Below are 20,895 nucleotides of genomic sequence, written 5' to 3'. Positions count from 1 at the left end.
TAGGTTAGATAAGTTATTAGGAGCATATGGGGATGAAATGGCTAAAATGTGGTAAAGAGATCATTGAAAATTAGGTCATCCTCAAATGAATTAATAAAAGCTCAGAGTTTACAAACTGAAGGACTACAGAGTGGGTTGCCTCCCTATCCTTTTTCTTCTGGCCTCTGGCTTGGATGGCTCTACCTTCACCATTTCAGTGATTTCAAACCCTATATGTTTTTAGTAATCCATCGTAAGTACCATGCAATAAAAATGGAATTTTACACATTGGGGTAATTTTCTTTGTCCCATACAGCGGTTTAAGAATTCATAGAAATGCTGTATATTACAAAATTTAAACTGAAGAAACAGAGAGATATTGGTATGGGATACAAACTTTTTTGTGTGTGTAACCACATTTTCGTGGAAAACAATGCCAAATAGGTTTTAAAAACTCTATGAATTGCTTGTTTAAGCTACTTTGGTTCATTCTAGGATATGCTTCTTTTTATCCTATACATGACCTTTATACCATTCCAAGTTTTACTATAATTGTATATAACTTTGTATTTTTCTTCTCCTTATTAAAATTTAAACTAACAAATAAAGGTGTGATATATCCAAGGAACACAGGTTTTAGAATTAGACGGCTCTATATTGAAACCTTAGTTTTTCTTTTATTGTTGTATAGACCTGGATATTTTTCTTAAGCTTTGTGAGCTTTATTTTTCTACTTTCAGATATGACCATTACATATATTATTATTATATGCTTTTTAAATTAAGCCTGGAAATAAAATTTCCTCTTCTAATTCTGGGTAACAGCATATTTAATGAGAAAAAAACACATGGTTTTGTCTCATTCTCATTATTTGTATTTATATTAAATACACATATGTCCATACCTTATAAACAATGTACACACTTTTCTCATCACTCTACTAAATATGCTTTTATTAGAATTTTAAACTGTATATTATCAAATGGATGTTAAATTGTGCTTTTGAAGCTCTGTTCAAACTGATTCACTTTCTATGGTTTAGATAATAAAGATGATGAAAAACATCATTTTGGGAAAAAATCAGTGGCCAGGTGTGTCGTATTTACACAAAGAATACAGTCAACATCAAGGACTTGCATCAATGCCAAAGTGATCCCTGATAGTCTGATGTTTATGCTGGAAAGAAATGTACAATGCTGCTGGTAGAAAAACCAGACTATGTGCATACAATATAAGCATTTAAGTAGTTGAAGCGCAAGAATACGAGACTAGTATTTTGATTTCCACTTAAGTAACACGATAGTTGATTAATATATTTTCACTAATGTCATTGCAGTTTGTGTTATGTAAATACAGCATATGTTAGGCCAAGGGATAACAAAAAAAAATCAGAGGGTTATACTGGAAGCCTTTTCATCCACTTAATATGTTAGTTGTAGAATATTTTTTCCTATGAGGATATACTATTAAACACTACTAGACTGAGGTCAGGGGACATTTACATTTCTTAGGACCCTCTCCAAATAATACAGTAGCCATGAATAAATTAATTAAGGTAGAGAGATGTTATTATGTTGACCTCAAGTGACTAAATCAAGGTCATGGTTTTATTGTAGAAGGCAAATAGTAATCTGTGTTCATTGATACAGTGATCCATCAAAATCTTAATAGATCCCTGTGAAGAGGAATATCTCAAATGTTTGAGTACAGGTCTGTTTATCTAAATTGTTTAGCACAAACTTCTATAACCTAAAATTATATTTTAGAAACTAAAGTTTAGCCAGATAGTTATTCTTAGAAGCCAAATGTTCTACAGTGATTCTTTTTAGAATATAAAGATGCATGCATTTGTCAATATGATAGAATATGATATTAGTTCAACATCATCTTTTATCATTATTATTATAATTTCTTAACCTACCAGAAATTTTTCTTGCTCTGTGTTAGAAGGACAACATTTGTGAAATGCTGATGTTATCGTCCTTCAATGATGGGAACAAAAACATGAAAATGAAACTACGTCTTTCAAAAGAAATTACTTTCAAGCCAAATGATACAAAATATTAGTAAATAATTCTTAAAAACCATGTCATTAAACAAAATCATGTACACATGTATTTAAAGGCAAATAAAGGGGTGACTGGGTGGTTCAGTCAGTTTAACATCTGACTCTTGATTTTGGCTCAGGTCATGAATCTGGGGTTGTGGGATCCAGCAGGGAGTTAGGCTCCATACTCAGCATGGAGTCTCCTTGTCCCTCTCCCTCTGCTCCTCCCTCCACCCTCCACACTCTCTCTCTCTCTCAAATAAATAAATAAAATCTTTTAGGAAAATAAAGGCAAATAAAGATTAGATTTTTAAATATAACACCGTATGTTTTCAAAGGAGGAAAATAATGTATTCACTTTTTTTTTTTTTTTAGTTCATGTATGTGTACATATGAGAGTGGAATTTAACCAACTCATTTAGGACATGATCTTTGGGCAAATGAAGAGCATTTTAGCTACTTTCAACTATATATGTAGTTATATGAAAATTATGTACAATTTCTTTGGAAAAATCCAATTTGGAATTTTTTTTGTTTCTGTGAATAAATAGTTTCATAGACTGAATTATTAAAAAATCAGTATCACTAAATGCAGATATTTCAAAGGCACCATATTAAAACAAGCTCACTGTATTCTATCAGTATGCTTTTATCTTTATTTTTTTAAGATCTATTTATTTATTTGAGAGAGAGAAAGAGAGAGCAAGTAGGAGAGGGGCAAAGGGAGAGAATTTTCAAGCAGAATCCCTTCTGAGCGTAGAACCAACCTGAGCTGAAACCAAGAGTCGGCCCACTTAACCAACTGAACCATCCAGGTGCCCCTAAACATGAATTTAATTCTGATTGTTTCAACGGTTCTGAATCATATCCTGTGTGTGATTACTATACATAAAGTAAATGAAAATAAAACTCTACCTGTGCCTATGATTGTTCATTTTAGCACATTTAAAAAATTACTGTAATACTTTGATAAACATAACCAAGATGTCCTTCAGTTGGCTAATGGATAAAGAAACTGATGCATCCATACAATGCAATATTCTTCAATTACAAAAATAAATGCACAACCATGACAAAAACAAGGTGGAGGGAACTTATATCATGTTGCTAAGTGAATAAACCAGTCTGAAAAGCCTACATGATGTATATTTCTAATTATCTGACATTCTGGAGAAGGCAAAATGACACCAATTTTAAAAGGATTGGTGGATGCCATGAGTTGTGGGGAAGGGTTGAATGGGTGAAGCACACAAAATTTGCTTAGGGCACTGAAACTATTCTGTACAATACTGCAATGATGGATACATGACATCATGCATTTGTCAAAATTCAAAGCACTTTATAACACAAAGTAAGAACCTTAATATATGCAAATTTTTAATATATCACTTAGGAGGTCAACGGATCCCAAGATGGAATGCAGAATGTGATAATACAATCTAACTTTATGAAACAACCTCATCGAGGGGTGAGGGATAAACTACTGACCTACCTAACTTTGGAAATGAAGTCTGTATGACTAAAGGCAAAGGAATTGTACATAAGTACTGTACTCTAGTTGACAGAGTTTCCTCCTATAAGGGTATAGGTTAACAGTGCTGATACTACTTTATATGTATAGTAACAATTAAGTAAATGGGAAGTGGATGGGATGAGTCAGGTTTCCCACTGTTTGAGAAGGAATTTACAAATAAACAAAGAGAGGAAACTAGAATGATCCACTTGGTAATAATGGACTGGAGTTGGAGGCATCAAGAACTCTTGTTAGGTCAATATAGATCAGATGAGATGGTTAGATATAAAAATATTTATGCATATGTGTACATATATGAGTTAGTATGCACACATATATTTCCTTACTTTCAGCTGAGAGAACTTAGAAACAATGGCACTCCAATAGTGATAAGCACATTATGCACCAAGAACTAGATTTCTTTTTTTTTAAGATTTCATTTATTTATTTGAAAGAGAGAGAATGAGAGAGAGAGAGAGAGAGAGAGAGAGCACATGAGGGGGGGGTCAGAGGGAGAAGCAGACTCTCTGCTGAGCAGGGAGCCCGATGCCGGACTCGATCCCGCGATTCCAGGATCATGACCTGAGCCGAAGGCAGTCACTTAACCAACTGAGCCACTCAGGCACCCAAGAACTAGATTTCTAATACCATTCTCCAATATCAGGGAACAGGGCTTCTCAGAGAAATAGCTGATTCTAGGATTGGATGCAAAATGAACCTGGAGCATCTTATAGTGCTAACACACACACACACACACACACACACACACACACACACACACACACAATGGATGCTTGTCAAAGGGACATAGTAGTCAAATGAAAAAATTCCCATAGCCAAAGCTGCAAAAAAATTGAGCAACAAATTAAATAAAGAAATAATTGCATTATAACACAAAGTATAAAATAAATAGCCATGAGTTCATACTGACCTAAATGAGTTTTTAATAAATAAATGAGGTAGAATAGACAAATGTCCCATGCAGAATAATTCTAAATCATTTACATAAACATTAAGGAATTAGGGCATAATTTCCTCCTCCTTAAATGTGAGCTGCACATATGAATTTCCTTCAAAGAATACACTGTAGAATGGGGTAAATAGAGTAACTTTACGGTGGAGTAAACTGAAAAACACTACTCCAGCCAGGTGACCGTGGTCAACATCAATAGTGTAATTCATATTGATAGTATGAACTGTTGATAGTGGGTAATGATACTTACCATAAGTTTGCACTCTATCTCTGTCATCTACAAAAAAAAAAAACCCCAAAACCGATATTTAAACATGAGGAAAAGAAAAAGATCAGACAAATCCTAGTTGAGGGGCATTCTACAAAATAACCTGACTAGTACTGCGCAAAACTGGCAAGATCATCTGAGAAAACCTGAGAAATTCTCACAGCCAAAAGGAGCCTAAGGAGACATGGTGACTAAATGTCATGGGGATAGAATACTAGAACAGCAAAAAGAGATAGATAAAATGTAAGAAAATCCAAATAAACAATGGGCTTCAGTTAATGGTATTGTATCAATATTGATTCATTAACTATAATAAATGTGCCATATTATGCAAGATAATAATAAAAGGGGAAACTTGGTTTGGAGTATATGGGAACTCCGTAACTGAAGTCTTTCTGTAGATCTGAAACTGTTCTAAAATTTAAAATGTTTATTTATAAAAATCAAGCCTATCCTTTTTGCTTAATGCATGATAACAATGAAAGAGTCTGAACATGTAAATGTCTGGATGCTTTCCTTAATAATATGATTTAATAAAAATTTAGAGTAGCATGCATCTGTTTCCATTTCTTACTTTCTTCTTCTTCTTCTTTTTTAATACAAATCTAAAATGTTGCCTGTTGACCTAATTACTACCAGAAATTGAACCAGCTTTTCCTCAGTGTTAAGTTCATTTTCCTTCAAGGAAAGAAGCTTTTAAGAGAAGCTCATTAACAATTTCATTTCACTAAATTTGTAGCTCATATGTAATTTTCTCTTGCTTGCATATGCAAACTCATTAGAGTGATAAAAAAGAAGAAAATATCAGGATGTGTGCTGTTTCATATCATATCATCTGTGATATGATAATAGCCCATCCACCTGAGGGGAGGCAGTGGCTAAAGGACAAATAAATGTGAAACAGTGGGATTGAGTCATTATTTTAATAAGTTTTATTAAGTACCTAAAAGATCTCCTCTAGGCATTCTGCTTTCTAGAAGAGTAACCTAGCTATAAATCTATGTTTCAAATATTTCCCTTAAGAGAAGTATATGTATATTATGAATTGATTCAATACATTAATTGAATGCCTAATGTGTATCAGGTAATCCTAGCACTAGGGATTATCAGTGAGCAGAACTGATACAAATCACTGTCTTTGTGACTCATCTCATTGTGCATTCTTTACAAGGACTGTTTTATATATGGATTTGAAGTCTAGAAGTTAGGGAAAGCAATAGCGTTTTAAGTTCTTATATACCTCCACTTCTAGATTTCCGTGAGTCCTACCAGTAAGGGAAATAAGTAATCAAAACTCCTTCTTCCAGAATGTAATGTGTTAAAATATTTAAACCAGTAAGGATTTAAACACAAGAAGAAGGGCACCTGGGTGGCTCAATTGGTTAAGCGACTGCCTTTGGCTCAGGTCATGATCCTGAAGTCCCAGGATCCAGCCCCGCATCGGGCTCCCTGCTCAGCAAGGAAACTGCTTCTCCCTCTAACCCTCCCCCTTCTCATGTACTCTCTCTCTCTCTCTCATTCTCACTCTCTCAAAAAATAAATAAATCTTTAAAAAAAAATAAACGCAAGAAGAAGTAGCAATAGGTTTGTACCATGGTCTCTAGAGACTCAAAACTTTTAAAAAGGGAAAGAATACTTTTACCTCCCCTTACCCCATCCCACTGTTTTTCTCTCATTCTTTATTTTTTAAAATTTTTTTCAAGACTTATTTATTTATTTATTTATTTATTTATTTTAAAGATTTTTATTTATTTGAGAGAGAGAGAATGAGAGATAGAGAGGCACGAGAGGGAAGAGGGTCAGAGGGAGAAGCAGACTCCCCGCCCAGCAGGGAGCCCGATGTGGGGCTCGATCCCGGGACTCCAGGATCATGACCTGAGCCGAAGGCAGTCGCTTAACCAACTGAGACACCCAGGCGCCCTTTTCCAAGATTTATTAAATGTCAATATCAGGTAAGTTTTTGCAACAGAACCTGGGAATAAAAGACAAAATATAATCATACTATATCTACATGAGAAATTTTATGAACTAAATCAGATCTATTTTTATCCTATTGTAGATTTTAAAGATCTATCTATCTATCTACCTAACTATTTATTTGAGAGAGAGGTCATGTGAGCAGGGGGAGGGGCAGAGAGAGAGGGAGAGAATCTTAAGCAGACTCCCTGCTGAGCATGGAGCCGGATATGCGGGGCTCAATCTCACAACCCTGAGATCATGACCTGAGCCGAAGTCAAGAGTTGGATGCTTGACCGAGTGAGCCACCCAGGTGCTCCTATTTTATCCTATTGTAGAATTTTTTTTTTTAAGATTTTATTTATTTGAGAGAGAGAGAGAGCTAGCATGAGCGGGGGGTGGGTGGGTGGTTGTGGGAGGGGCAGAGGTAGAGGGAGAAGACTCCCAGCTAAGCAGAGAGCCCGATGTGCAGGTCTCAGTCCCAGGACCCAGAGATCATGACCTGAGCCAAAGGTAGAGGCTTAACCAACTGAGACACCCAGGCACTTGTCCTATTGATTTTAAAATGCAGTGAATTTTATTAGCTATAAAGTCCATCCTAAATATTTTGGGGGTCAAGTCAAAGAGGACAAAGGAAATCCCACATACCACATGTCTAAAATTTGGAAGTTACTTTTAATTAAATTAGCAAACTTGTAAAGTTCCATTCTTTTACTTCTACAAATATAAATCCAAAACAAGAAGCTGAAAAATATGTTGCTATGGGTTGAATTGTGTTTCTACCCCCAAAATAGATATGTTAAAGTCCTAACCCTCAGTACCTGTGGACCTTATTTGTAAATAAGGGTCTTTGTAGATTTAGTCAAAATAAATTGGTGTAATTAGGGTGGTCCTTAATCCAGTTGACTGGTGTCCTAATAAGAAGAGGGAAATTTGGATACAGATACACATGGAAAACACCATATGAAGACACAGGGACATGCAGACCTGAAGGAAGATGGCCATGTGAAAAAGGAAGCCATATGAACATTGGAATTATGCTCTCATAAGCCAAGGAACACATGAGGCTACTAGAAGTTTAGAAGAGGTCAAGAAGAAGGCTTCCCTAGAGACTTTGGAGGGAGTACAGCCCTGCTGACACATTGATTTCAAACTTCCAGCCCCTAGAACTGTGAGAACAAGTTTCTGTTGACTTAAGCCATCTAGGTTGTGGTACTTTGTAACAACAACATTAGGAAATTAATATGTGAATAAATGTCATTTTTATAAATGACAAAAATGTAGCCACATATCAAAGATTATATAATTATTATTGTACAAGTTCAGTTGCTCTGTTGATGGATAGGCAATGTTTGTATGAAAGAGAATAAAAACTTTGATGATTCAACAATTATATATTTTTCAAGTTATATTTTATTAAAAATTATGTTTTTGTCATATGGCTTATTTTTCTCGCCTTCATCTTGACAAAAATCACTAATTTTCATAATCAAGATTTTACTTAATTTGTGTTCCATTTGCAATAATTATTGGCATATACTTTCAAAATGATAAAAATATCTTTAAAATATTAGATGTATAGGATTATGAACAATAAGTAAATGTATTTCCAGATTGCAAAATTTAAGTACAATTTCATAAACATGTAAATTAAAAATAAAGATTAAAATATAATTACCAAAATATTCCAAAAACACTGTTCTTTCAAATATTCAAACATTGTATATTATAATTTCAATAAAAATAGATATAAGTAATTAGTAATTTTAAAATTTAAATCAGAATTACAAAGATAAACCTGAAATTTATATTTAATTTCTGGAAGAAATAATCACATTTAATTAAATATTTTTCTAAAAATTAACTTATTTTTAATACTAATTGGTTGGACTTTGTTTTAGGTGACTTGGTGCATGGATTTACAGAGGCTATCAAGGACTATGAAGAAGTTTCTCTTTCCCTATCCCTGTTACACCGTCTTCTAAAAGAACAATTATCTGATTTTAAAACTTGTAATTTTTTATATTTCATGATCTAGAATATGCTGAAAATTATTAGCAATTCACTAAATTTGACCCTCTAAACACTTTTTTTTCTTTTTAGAGAGAGACAGAGAGCACAAGTTGGGGGGCAGAGAGAGAGGGAGAAAGAAAATCCTCAATTGGCTCCATGCCCAGTGTGGAGGCTGATGTGGGGTCAGTCTTATTACCCTGAGATCAGTACCTGAGCTGAAATCAAAAGTCAAACCCTTAACCAAGCGAGCTATTCAGTCACCCTGATCCCCTAAACATTTTTAAGGTATTTCTAAGCATTTTAAAATTTTATGTTTTCTTTATTTTTACCTTGGGAGGATCTGATAAATTTCTAAGAACATATCTTAAATCATACCAAAGAAAATCAATGTGGAATAGAATAAATATAGAAATCAACTTTATATTAAGCTTCAAATATTTCTTTACTTTAAGCAGGGGTTTCTAAACAATAGCTATAATAATTAAAATAAAAGGAATGCTTTTGAAAGCAAATGTATAACCTATCATAAGAACTAATTGAAAGCAAGGTAAATTTGAGCAATCTATAAGGTACACAGTTTTGCAATACAGCGGTGTTCTAAAACTATATAACATATAAAAGGAAATAAATACATTGTATCGTTTGGAGAAAAAGGGAATGACTAAGAATTTCTTTTTAAATGCTGCCTATTTGGGATGCTTGGGTGGCACAGTTGGTTAAGCGTCCAACTCTTGATTTTGGCTGAGGTCATAATCTCAGGGTTGTGAGATCGAGGCTGAGGTATAGCCCCACTTTCAGCTCCTCACTGGGCATGGAGTCTGCTGAAGGTTCTCTCTCTCTCTCTCACCCTCTCTCTTCTCCCCTCCCAACCACACTCTCTTTCTCTCTCTCAAAAAAAAAGCTGTTTATTCAAATTTGTCACTTTCAAAGCAACAAATAGTGAGCAATGATGCTAAAATCTTTCATTCATGGGTCTCCATTGGCTCAGCTTAGAAGATATATATACCAAGATATATATCACATTAGAAGATACATACTAAGTTCTTATAATACAGAGATAACAATGGAAATGCATTTGTGATAAGTTCCTTAAAACTACTTTTTATGCTGGGGCGCCTGGGTGGCTCAGTTGGTTAAGCGACTGCCTTCGGCTCAGGTCATGATCCTGGAGTCCCGGGATCGGGTCCCGCATCGGGCTCCCTGCTCAGCGGGGGGTCTGCTTCTCCCTCTGACCTTCCTCTCTCTCATGCTCTCTACCATTCTCTCTCTCTCTCTCTCAATAAACAAATAAAATCTTTAAAAAAAAAACTACTTTTTATGCTTCAATTGTCTTTATTTTTGCTTTCGAACTCCTTCTGTGTCAGATATAAGAAAACAATAGTAACTACATGATAGCGTGAGTATGTTTAGCTAAATCTCCAAGGATAGGTGGGTAGTGGGTATGTAGATAAACATGTAGATAAATCTTTATAGATAAACACATTTTGGAATGGTCATGAACATGTTTCTCAATTTTTTTATTATTATTATCTTATGTTAATCACCATACATTGCATCATTAGTTTTTGATGTAGTGTTCCATGATTCATTGTTCGCATATAACATCCAGTGCTTCTTGCAGAACATACCCTCCTTAATACCCATCACCAGGCTAACCCAAACCCCCACCCCTCCCCTCTAGAACCCTCAATTTGTTTTTCAGAGTCCATAGTCTCCCATCATTCGTCTCCCCCTCTGATTTCCCCCACTTCATTCTTCCCCTCCTGCTATCTTCTTCTTCTTTTTATTTTAACATATAATGTATTATTTGTTTCAGAGGTACAGGTCTGTGATTCAATAGTCTTACACAAGTCACAGCACTCACCATAGCACATACCTTCCCCAATGTCTATCACCCAGCCACCCCATCCCTCCCACCCCCCAACACTCCAGCATCCCTTAGTTTGTTTCCTGAGATTAAGAATTTCTCATATCAGTGAGGTCATATGATATATGTCTTTCTCTGATTGACTTTTTCACTCAGCATAATATCTTCCAGTTCCAACCATGTCGTTGCAATGGGCAATATTTCATTCCTTTTGATGGCTGCATAATATTTCATTATATATATATACCACTTCTTTATTCATTCACCTGTCGATGGACATCTTGGCTCTTTCCACAGTTTGGCTGTTGTGGACATTGCTGCTATAAACATCGGGGTGCATGTGCCCCTTCGGATCCCTACATTTGTATCTTTGGGGTAAATATGCAGTAGTGCAATTGCTGGATCGTAGGGTAGCTCTATTTTCAACTTTTTGAGGAACTCCATACTGTTTTTCAGAGTGGTTACACCAGCTTGCATTCCCGCCAACAGTGTAGGAGGGTTCCCCTTTCTCCGCATCCCTGCCAACATCTGTCATTTCCTGAGTTGTTCATTTTAGCCATTCTGACTGATGTGAGGTGATATCTCATTGAGGTTTTGATTTGGATTTCCCTGATGTCGAGCAATGCTGAGCACTTTCTCATTTGTCTGTTTGCAATTTGGATGTCTTCTTTGCAGAACTGTCTGTTCATGTCTTCTGCCCATTTCTTGATTGGATCATTTGTTCTTTAGGTGTTGTGTTTAAGAAATTCTTTATAGATTTTGGATACTGACCGTTTATCTGATATGTCATTTGCAAATATCTTCTCCCATTCTGTCAGTTGTCTTTTGGTTTTGTTGATTGTTTCTTTTGCTGTGCAAAAGCTTTTTATCTTGATGAGGTCCCAATAGTTCATTTTTGCCCTTGCTTCCCTTGTCTTTGGCGATGTTTCTAGGAAGAAGTTGCTGTGGTTGAGGTCGAAGAGGTTGCTGCCTGTGATCTCTAGGATTTTGATGGACTTCTGTTTCACAATGAGGTCTTTCAACCATTTTGAGTCTATTTTTGTGTGTGGTGTAAGGAAATGGTCCAGTTTCATTCTTCTGCATGTGGCTGTCCAATTTTCCTAACACCATTTGTTGAAGAGACTGTCTTTTTCCATTGGACATTCTTTCCTGCTTTGTCAAAGATGAGTTGACCCTAGAGTTGAGGGTCCATTTCTGGGTTCTCGATTCTGTTCCATTGATCTATGTGTCTGTTTTTGTGCCAGTACCATACTGTCCTGATGATGATACCTTTGTAATGGAGCTGGAAGTCTGGAATTGTGATGCTACCAGCTTTGCTTTTTTTTTTCAACATTCCTCTGGCTATTCGGGGTCTTTTCTGGTTCCATACATATTTTAGGATTATTTGTTCTGTTTCTTTGAAAAAAGTGGATGCTATTTTGATAGGGATTGCACTGAAGTGTAGATTGCTCCAGGTAGCTTTGACATCTTCACAATATTTGTTCTTCCAATCCATAAGCATGGAACGTTTTTCCATTTCTTTGTGTCTGCCTCAATTTCTTTCATGAGTATTTTATAGTTTTCTGAGTACAGATTCTTTGCCTCTTTGGTTAAATTTATTCCTAGGTATCTTATGGTTTGGGGTGCAATTGTAAATGGGATCGACTCCTTAATTTCTCTCTCTTCTATCTTGTTGTTGGTGTATAGGCATGTCACTGATTTCTGTGCATTGATTTTCTATCTTGCCAATTTACTGAATTCCTGTATGAGTTCTAGCAGTTTGGGGGTGGAGTCTTTTGGGTTTTCCACATAAAGTATCATATCATCTGCAAACAGTGAGAGTTCGACTTCTTCTTTGCCAGTTGGATGCCTTTTATTTCTTTTTGTTGTCTGATTGCTGTGGCTAGGTCTTCTAATACTATGTTGAATAGCAGTGGTGATAGTGGCCATCCCTGCCGTGTTCCTGACCTGGGGGGGAAATCTCTCAGTTTTTCCCCATTGAGAATGATATGCGCTGTGGGTTTTTCATAGATGGCTTTTATGATATTGAGGTATGCAACTTCTATCCCTATACTCTGAAGAGTTTTGATCAAGAAAGAATGCTGTCCTTTGTCAAATGCTTTTTCTGCATCTATTGAGAGGATCATATAGTTCTTGTCCTTCTTTTATTAATGTATTTTATCACATTGATTGATTTGCGGATGTTGAACCAACCTTGCAGCCCAGGGATAAATCCCACTTGGTCATGGTGAATAATCCTTTCAATGTACTGTTGGATCCGATTTGCCAGTATAATGGTGAGAATTTTTGCATCCATCTTCATCAAGGATATTGGTCTGTAATTCTTTTTGATGGGGTCTTTATGTGGTTTGGGGATCAAGATAATGGTGGCCTCATAAAACGAGTTTGGAAGTTTTCCTTCCATTTCTATTTTTTGGAACAGTTTCAGAAGAAAAGGTATTAATTCTTTCAAGGTTTGTTAGAATTCCCCTGGGAAGCCATCTGGCCCTGGGCTTTTGTTTGTTGGGAGATTTTTGATGACTACTTCAATTTCCTTAGTGGTTATAGGTCGGTTCAAGTTTTCTATTTCTTCCTGGTACAGTTTTGGTAGTTGATACATCTCTAGGAATGCATCCATTTTCTTCCAGATTATATAATTTGCTGGCATATAGTTGTTCATAATATGTTCTTATAATTGTTTGTATTTCTTTGGTGTTGGTTGTGATCTCTCCTCTTTCATTTGTGATTTCATTTATTTGGGTCATTTCTCTTTTCTTTTTGATAAGTCTGGCCAGGGTTTTATCAGTCTTGTTAATTCTTTCAAAGAACCAGCTCCCAGTTTCATTGATCTGTTCTACACTTCTTTTGGTTTCTAGTTCATTGATTTCTGCTCTGATCTTTATTATTTCTCTTCTCCTGCTGCGTTTAGGCTTTATTTGCTGTTCTTTCTCCAGCTCCTTTAGATGTAGGGTTAGGTTGCGTATTTGAGACCTTTCTTGTTTCTTGAGAAAGGCTTGTATTGTTATATACTTACCTCTTAGGACCACATTTGCTGCATCCCAAAGATTTTGAACAGTTGTGTTTTCATTTTCATTTGTTTCCATGAATTTTTTAAAATTCTTCTTTAATTTCCTGGTTGACCCTTTCATTCTAGTAGGATGCTCTTTAGCCTCCATGTATTTGGGTTTTTTCTGACTTTCCTCTTGTGATTGAGTTCTAGTTTCAAAGCATTGTGGTCTGAAAATATGCAGGGAATGATCCCAATCTTTTGGTACCGGTTGAGACCTGATTTGTGACCTAAGATGTGATCTATTCTGGAGATTGTTCCATGGGCACTAGAGAAGAATGTGTATTCTGTTGCTTTGGGATGGAATGTTTCAATATATTTGTGAAGTCCATTTGGCCCAGTGTGTCATTTAAAGTCTTTATTTCCTTGTTGATCTTTTGCTTAGATGATCTTTCCATTTCAGTGAGGGGGGTGTTAAAGTCCACTATTATTGTATTGTTGTTGATGTGATTCTTTGCTTTTGTTATTAATTGGTTTATCAAGTGGCTGCTCCCATGTTAGGGGCATAGATATTTACAATTGTTAGATCTTCTTGTTGGGTAGCCCCTTTAAGTAGGCTATAGTGTCCTTCCTCATCTCTTATTACAGTCTTTGGTTTAAAATCTAATTTGTTTGATATAAGAATTGCTACCCCAGCTTTCTTTTGGTGTCCGTTTGCATGGTAAATGGCTTTCCACACCCTCACTTTCAATCTGGGGGCTGGTCTTTGGGTCTAAAATGAGTCTCTTGCAGATAGCATATCGACGGGTCTTGTTTTTTTATCCAATCTGATAGTCTGTGTCTTTTGATTGGGGCATTTAGCCCTTTTACATTCAGGGTAACTATTGAAAGATATGAATTTAGTGCCATTGTATTGCCTATAAGGTGACTGTTACTGTATATTGTCTGTGTTCCTTTCTGGTCTAAGTTACTTTTAAGCTCTCTCTTTGCTTAGAGGACTCCTTTCAATATTTCTTGTAGTGTTGGTTTCACGTTTGCAAATTCCTTTAGTTTTTATTTGTCCTGGAAACTTTTATTCTCTCCTTTATTTTCAATAACAGCCTAGCTGGATATAATATTCTTGGCTGCATATTTTTCTCATTTAGTGCTCTGAATATATCATTCCAGTCCTTTCTGGCCTGCCAGGTCTCTGTGGATAGGTCTTTTGCCAATCTAATGTTTCTACCATTATAGGTTACATATCTCTTGTCCCGAGCTGCTTTCAGGATTTTCTCTTTGTCTCTGAGACTCATAAGTTTTACTATTAGATGTCGGGGTGTTGACCTATTTTTACTGATTTTGAGAGCTCTTCTCTGTGCCTCCTCGAATTTGATGCCTGTTTCTTTCCCCATATTAGGGAAGTTCTCTGCTATAATTTTCTCCAGTATACCTTCTGCCCCTTTCTCTCTTCTTTTTCTGGGATCCCAATTATTCTAATATTTCATCTTATGGTATCACTTATCTCTCGAACTCTGCCCTTGTTATCCAATAGTTGTTTATCTCTATTTTTCTCAGTTTCTTTATTTTCCATCATTTGGTCTTCTATATCACTAATCTCTCTTCTGCCTCATTTATCCTAGCAGTTAGCACCTCCATTTTTTACTTCACTTCATTAATAGCCTTTTTGATTTCGACTGGGTTAGGTTTTAGTTCTTTTATTTCTCCAGAAAGGGTTTCTCTAATAACTTCCATGTTTTTTTCAAGCCCAGCTAGTATTTTTAAAATCATCATTTTGAACTCTAGTTCCGATCTTACTAATGTCCATATTGATTAGGTCCCTGGCATTTAGTACTGCCTCTTTTTTTTCTTTTTTTTGTTGAGGTGATTTTTTCCATCTTGTCATTTTGTTCAGAGGAGAATAGATGAATGAGAGAACAAAATGCTAACAGGGTAACAACAGCTCCAGAAAATATACACTAAACAAATCAGAACAGACCTGAAGCAGGGGGAAAAGAAAGGGAAAGAAAGAAAAAAGAAAAAAAGAAAGAAAAAGATAAAAAAAAAACAAAAAAAACAGAATATGATCAAATATGATCAGGCTGGTGCATAGATCAGTGCCACACACTAGATTTTGGTCTGTTAGAAGAAAGTGCCTCCCAAAATTTTAAAGAATGAAAAACTTATATATGTACAAAAATAAGGATTTAACACGATGAAGAGATGGAATATGAATGTAAAGATGAAAATTATGAAGGATTTTATAAAAGGAATTGATAAGAAGTTGGTTGAAAAAAGAAAGAACAGGATTAAAAAAAAAAGAGGGAGAGAATGTGATCAGGCAGGAGACTAGAACAAAGCCATACACTAGAGATTTACGGTATATTTTGATCTGTTAGAAGAAACTGTATCCCATAATTTTAAGGGGAGAAAAACTTATATATATACCAAATATAAGGGTAACTACTATGAAGGGATAGAATATGACTCTAAAAATGAAAAATAAAAAAGAACTTTTAAAAACGGGGTGGATAAGTTGTTGGTTGAAAAAGGGAAAAAGAAAAATTAAAACAAAAAGACAGTTAAAAAAAATTAACTTTGAAGGACTAAAGAATCATGGGAAAAAAGCCATGAATTCTATGTGCAATATTCCCCTAGCGCTGGAGTTCTGCCGTTCTCATTGATCGGTAAACTTGGTCTTGGCTGGCGGTTTTGCTGATCTTCTGGGGGGAGGGGGGCCTGTTGCCGTGGTTCCCAAATGTCTTTACCAGAGGCCTAATTGTCCCGCCCTTGCCGGGTCCGGGCAAAGCAATCTGCTCGGGTTTGCTCTCGGGAGCTTTTGTTCCCTGCAAGCTTTCCGTTCGGCTTTGGAGGACGATAGTGAAAATGGCAGCCTCCCAATCTCTGTCCTGGAGGAACCGAGAACTCGGAGCCCCACTCCTTAGTGTGCCCCCGGAGAAAAGCAGTCAGTCACTCCCGTCTCCCCGGTCTCCGGCCGCACTCCGTGCTCACCCGGCCTGTGACCGAGCATTTCTATCTCTGGCACCCGACTCAGTGTGGCGTCTCCAAACCCAGCAGATCCCTGTGGTTCACTCCCGTGCTGCTCCTCCCAGGGGAGGAAGGGGAGTCTCCCCGGGTCTGCTGCTTGTTGGTCCCTGCTGGAAGAACAGTGGCCCGACTGTGCCGCGGATCACGGTTTATGGCAACCCCGAGCTGAGAGCCCACGCCTCGACTCCATCTCTGCAACTGGCTTCCCCACTCTGATACCCAGGAGCTCTGCCGCACTCAGGCACCCCCAGTCTTTCTGTGACCCCGAGGGTCCTGAGACCACACTGTCCCGCCAGGGTTCCACCCCCCCACTTAGCCACTGGAGCAACGTCCTTCAGCAGAGCCGACTTCTAAAAGTTCCAATTTTGTGCTCTGGGGCTCTATCACTTGCCAGAAGCGGCCAATGGAGGCCCCCTCTCCAGCCATCTCTCCTCACGAATATCGCCTCAGATTCACTTCTCCTCACGTCCTACCTTCCAGAAAGTGGTTGCTTTTCTGGTCAGAGAGTTGCTGCTATTCTTTTCTTCAATCTCCTTTTGAGTTCGTAGGTGTTCAGAATGGTTTGATCCCTATCCAGCTGAATTCCTGGGACCAGACAAAATCCAGGTCTCCTACTCCTCCGCCATCTTGCTCCTCCCCCCATTTTTCTCAAATATTTTGTCATGTTGTTGATTTTGTTTGATTAAAACAAGTGACACTTTATCCATTTTTTTCTTTTTTTTAAGATTTTATTCATTTATTTGAGAGAGAATGAGAGTCAGAGAGCATGAGAGGGAGGAGGGTCAGAGGGAGAAGCAGACTCCCTGCTGAGCAGGGAGCCCGATGTGGGACTCGATCCTAGGACTCCAGGATCATGACCTGAGCCGAAGGCAGTTGCTTAACCAACTGAGCCACCCAGGCGCCCAACACTTTATCCATTTTAACTGACACAATTAGAGATTGCCCTGTGCAGACAATGGCAGTGAATTCTTAAATTAGGACAATATGTTTAGAAAATCGTAGAAGAAAATGGATAAGCCAGTCTATCATTACATATATTTAAAATTGTGAACAGGCACTTTGAGAAATAATATTTTTCATAATGAAATGAGTACAAGTATTTCCATTATATTTACTAAAGCTACATATAACATCTACCACATAGTGCTTTAATTATTCTTCTTAAAAGTTATAATGATTCCAAGAATTGATTTTATTGAATGGTTTGTTTATGGAAGTGGTGGTGTCTGGCGAATGAAACCACTTCTAGGAAGAGTGCTCATTTATCTTCCTTGGATTTCAACCAAACACATTTCGGAGATAATGTATCTACAAAAGTTTAACTTGACTGACATAAGGTTTAAGTAGAAATATTCCATTCAAATCTCTATCCATATCAATATCCATATCTACTATGCACGCTGCCCATTTTTAAAGACACTCATGACTCAAGATAGTGGATCTTAACTTTGCATATTGGAATTACTTGGTAGCTTAAAAGGATACTTGAAATCTGGGTTCCATCATTGGAAGTTCGGATTTAATTGGTCATGGGCATTTGTTCTTGGGTAATGAAATTTTTAAGCTCTCCAGGTGATTCTAAAGTCTAGTGAAATAGTAAAACCACTGTCCTAGGATTTTAAGAAGGCTTGGGTGAATACAGTAATATTTTAGATTTTATAAATGTTCCTTTGAAATGACCATACCTAAACACAGCATGCTAACTTCTTTGAACATGCTTTAACTCATATGTGGAATTTAAGAAACAAAACATACAAGAAAGGAAAAAGAGAGAAGCTAAGAAACAGATTCTTAACTGTAGAGAACAAACTGAGAGTTACCAGAGGAAAAGTGGGAGGAAGCATGAGTGAAATAGGTGGTGGGGATTAAAGAGACACTTATCATGAAGAGCACTGAGTAATGTATAGAATTCTTAAATCACTATATTGTACACCTGAAACTAATTTAACAATGTATGTTAACTATAGGGGAATTAAAATAAAAAAATAAAAATAAAAGATAGGGGTGCATGACTAGCTCAGTCCATAGAGCATGTGACTCTTGATCTTGGGGTCATCAGTTTGAGCCCCATATTGGGCCTGGAGCCTACTTAAAAAAATAATTAATTAATTAAGTAAATTTTAAAAACTTAATAAAAATAAATTATTTAAAAGCAGATTTGATGACATAAGTATATTGTAATTTAGTTATTATAAGTCCACGATTAAATAAAATATGATTAAAAACTATATTCTTAATATTATTTTGGTTCCTAATCCACGAGGCTGTTACTGTTAAATTTTCTGCTTCTGCATAATGTACTCTTTGTAGAATGGATTTTAAAAAGGCATATTTATTAATGTAGATTGGATTTTAGTGATGTGCTGGTAAATATTTAACAACCAGTTCTTTGAGGAGAAATGGCCCTGATTTGTAGCATTTTCTGCTTTCCATGATATATGTACTTCTACTGTGGCCACTCTCAACCTCCAACACGATGTCAGCCAGCTGACAAAGTTTCTGAAAATTTAATAGCTGTTGCGAGCTTGGAGCTGGGTCCAGCATACCATTACAACACACCACTTGCATACGTCTAGCCTTTTGTAGTAAACACTCTTACACAACTATGTCAGTTAATCCTCAGACTCACTCAGTGATAAAGTAACTGTGATTTGTTTCAATTCAAAGGAAGGAAATAAGAGTCTTAAAGAAGATTTAAGTTTCTCAAGTCTGGCTGTAGCCATCAATATAAAATTTTGAACATCTACTATGAATCAGGTGCTATTCTTCCATCTGTAGATTCATGACAATATCCCTACCCTCAAAGAGCCTATATTTTCCTCTGAAAAGACAGAAAAAGCAGTAAATCAACACATAGGATAAGCTTACTAGTTGATAGGAGTTACGAGGAAAATGAGATTGATGCTGTGGTAGAGAATGACAGTTATAGGATTTTTTTTAGGTTGGACCATAGACAAGTTTTCTATGGAAGTGTCACTTAAGTTGTATATAAGGTATTCAAGGTAATGAAGCTCCAGGGGGAGTGTTCTGAGGAAAAGGAACAACAGAAAATGTGCTAAAAGGAGTATAAGCAAGAAGTTTCTAAGGTACAACTAAGGATGCAGTGGGTACCTACTAAATGTAGTACAGAGAAGAAGTTGGGAAAGGTTGACAGAAGACAGGCCTTATCATGGGTCTTATAGTTTGGATTTTATTCTACCTGTAATGGAAAACCACTTGGAGGTTTTAGGCCTGGGAATGATGAGATCTAAAGTATGATTCAAATGATAACCCCAGCTACTCTGACCAGGGGATGGGACGTGGGGGTTGGGACGTGCCATGGTTCAGGCTTTGATTCGTGGTGATGTACAATAGAGCAGATTTCCAAGTTATGTGCAGAGATATCAGTCTTCTCAGCCTGCAGCAGCAGTTTGGTGGATCCAAGCATACTTGTCCCAGTTGGCCAATCACTTCAGCTGTGAGCCAGGGTTGATAAAAGTGGTATCAATGTCCCTTTGCCTGGCATATAAGGGAAAACACTGGAAAGTGGTTAGCAGTGACTATAGTAAGATAAATTTGGATTATGGATACAATTTGAAGGTAGGGATATCTATATTTGTGATCATTTCACTGTGGAACTTAAAGAAAAAGATATACCAAAGACTCTTAATCAGTCAGATAGGAAATGGATGAAACACTCAAAAGAATAGACAAAAAGAGTTTTAATAAATGGACTATTTACAAAGCTGAGGAAAATTAAAGTGATACCGAAAGGAATGTTGAATTGCCCTGGGATTCTCAACACCAGGAAGGTATTATAAATCCTAAAAGTGCTACGGAGGGGTAATTTTCACTTTAAAATGCCACTTTGAAAAGTCAGAGAAACTTCCAAATGGAAATATGTAAAACCAAAAATGCTTTGGATCTGATTGAGAGTTAGGAGGGAAAAAAGTAATCCTATCACAGTAACATAGTTGTTGTTGTTGTTGTTGTTGTTTGTTTGTTTTTCCTGTTTTCCTCATCCTCTAGTGGGCATGGAATATTTTGGAATAATAATATATTGAGGTCATTATAAGAAAAGTAATCTGTATTAGCAAGAGAAAGTTTTCTTGTAGGTGGTTCACCTTGAAGTATCTTAAAACCCTAAGTATACTTCGAGAGAATACCATAAATATCTACTTTTCCTCCCCCTGATATAGAACCTCGAGATTTCAATATCTTGAAAACCCTCAGTCAAATTTTTCTTGACGTAGTGTTTGGATTTTGAATCACCCAAACCAAAGCCTTGCC

The sequence above is a fragment of the Zalophus californianus genome, chromosome 2 (assembly GCF_009762305.2).
Source record: "Zalophus californianus isolate mZalCal1 chromosome 2, mZalCal1.pri.v2, whole genome shotgun sequence".
NCBI lineage: Eukaryota > Metazoa > Chordata > Mammalia > Carnivora > Otariidae > Zalophus > Zalophus californianus.
This window is presented reverse-complemented; position numbering follows the sequence as displayed.